The sequence below is a fragment of the Eucalyptus grandis genome, chromosome 5, assembly GCF_016545825.1.
Source record: "Eucalyptus grandis isolate ANBG69807.140 chromosome 5, ASM1654582v1, whole genome shotgun sequence".
In the NCBI taxonomy this organism is placed as follows: domain Eukaryota; kingdom Viridiplantae; phylum Streptophyta; class Magnoliopsida; order Myrtales; family Myrtaceae; genus Eucalyptus; species Eucalyptus grandis.
The window spans coordinates 26,771,893-26,774,369 of record NC_052616.1 but is presented as its reverse complement, the minus strand read 5'-3'; the positions used below and the strand labels follow the sequence as shown (position 1 = coordinate 26,774,369).

Below are 2,477 nucleotides of genomic sequence, written 5' to 3'. Positions count from 1 at the left end.
TGATTGTAAAACTTAGTACAAGCTAGCATAAATGATGAAGATCTTGATTAGATATAAATAAGTTCAATATGATGTTGTGTTCATAAGAATTTGGAGATTTCATGATCATTATTGATAATTCTATAAAAATAGAGTTATTTTACCTTTTTTTTTTTGGTGACCCAGGGAACCCCTGACGGCTGGCAACCGGAGAGTAAACCCTGGGGGCACACGTGCTAGCCACCACACACGTGCACCGGGTAAGTCGCCTAAATGTCTTTGCCAGCCTCCCCTGCTTCGCAAGGGAGCCGAACGCTCGACCTCTTCGGCGGGAGAGGGAGCGCCGTGCCAGCAGAGCCACCCTAGTAGGTGGTGTTATTTTACCTATTTTAGGCAACAAATAATGCAATATTTATGAGAAAATATTTGAATTTCCTTCTGATTATTTGATTTTTCCTTGTTTATGTAGAATAATGAGATATGGAGAAAATAAGGAAAAGAATAGCAAAAATCAGGAATTCAAATAAAAAAGCAATGGAAAATGGATATCAAACCAGGGATCCTTGATTTTGTTCCCTAATATTATCTGCAAGTGTTGAGAAATAGATATCAAATCAAAGATCCTTTAATTTACTCTCTAATTTTATGCGCAATTGCTTGGAGATAAGGATCTTATATATATCATATAAATAGAAGAACATCAAGAGTTTGAGGGAGCAACTAAGTTTTTTTGTTAGATCATTTTTCATTGTTCTGAGACTTTTCAAGTATTTTTAAGAGAAGACAAAAGTGGTGACAAAATTCTTATTATTTGATTTAAGATGTTGAGTTTGATTTATATTTTTATTTCTTCTTCTACTATGTTCAAATTTTCTTTTGTTAAGGCTAGGATGTAACATAACCATGATGATGTGAATTTCATGATTTTTATGTTTTGCTATTAATTTCATTTATGTGAGTTTTATATTATTGTGTATAATACTTTTGAGTGACTGGCCATCACTTGAATGATCTGATGTGCATGTTTGAGACTGAGAAGTAATAATATGCAATTATTCATTATAATATATAATCATGAATTAAACGTGAATATAAATATACCGCGTGATTTGTGTAGCTTTTGGTGATAAGGTGATCCAAATGACTCATTGTAAGTCGGGAATATTAATAATTTTTAATGCATTTATGTTTATTTTAATTCACATAGATATAATGGATTAATAAAGTGAATATGTTTGCTATACCTAGAGATAGGATAGTAAATAGATTATGAAATTCTGCTATCACATGTTTGATATTGTTATTGTACTCACAACAATCTGAAATTCATACATAGTGGATGTGGTAAAATCGGATGCTCTAACTTATTCATTTGATCGATTTACCACATTTAGTCTCCAAATTTTGTTTTGAATTTATTCTTAATTATATTTTGATTTGTTAGATAAATTTTAGAATTAATCTATTTTAGTATTTAATTAGTTTATTAATCATCAATCTCCATGGAACGATACTATTTCTTATTATTATATTACTTGTTTGACACATTCACTTGCGTTTAGAATTTTACGAATAAGTTTTTGGCGCCGTTGTCGGGGATCGTTTGTTTGATACTAATTAATATTGATACCAGATAATTCTAAGTTTAATCTAGCTTTCGTTTTGTGTTATTTTTCAAGGTATACATCAGTTTATAACACGTAGCCAACAAGGGAAACTTGTTGAGCTTGGTCTAGAAATTGAGCATTCATTTAAAAGGCGACTGGGAGAATAGAGAAATCACGCTAAGAAAATGGCAAACGGTGATAATGAAAATTCACGTAAACTCTTAAGAGATTATACTTCGCCAACAATTCAAGGCACCGCATCAAGTATCAGAAGACTTGCAATTCAAGCAAACAACTTTGAGATCAAGTCGTCACTCATTCAGATGCTTCAATAATCAGTGTAATTTAGTGGGCTACCAAGCGATAATCCAAACGCTCACATCGATACTTTCCTTGAAATCTGTGACACCATTAAATATAATGGAGTTACAAATGATGCTATTAGATTGAGATTATTTACATTCTCTCTTAAAGACAAAGCTAAGAGTTGGCTTTCTTTTCTTCTTGCAGATCAATCACTACATGGAATAATATGACTTAGAAATTTCTTGATAAGTTCTTTCCACCTGCAAAGTTTGCGAAAATGCGTAACAATATTACTAATTTTATGCAGATGAATAATTAATCGTTATATGAAGCATGGGAAAGATTCAAAGAATTTTTTAGAAGATGCCCACATCACGAACTACCTGTATAGATGCGGGTACCAATTTTTTATAATGGCTCTAGTACAAATCTTCGTTCTGTGATTAATGTACCTGCAGGGAACTCTAAATAATAAAACGCTAGAAGAAGCCTACAATCTATTAGAGGAGATAGCGTCCAATAGTTATCAGTGGCCTACTGAGAGACTACCAAATGCGAAAAGCAATAGTTATCAATGGCCTACTA

General features: G+C 32.4%; 1 non-coding gene across 1 annotated transcript; it reads right to left on the bottom strand.

Annotated features, from left to right (window-relative positions):
* Positions 1 to 2,167: 2,167 nt before the first annotated feature.
* LOC120294187 lies at positions 2,168 to 2,273 on the bottom strand. Its single transcript, XR_005551678.1, has one exon. It is a non-coding gene; the product is annotated as a small nucleolar RNA R71 (small nucleolar RNA).
* Positions 2,274 to 2,477: the final 204 nt, after the last annotated feature.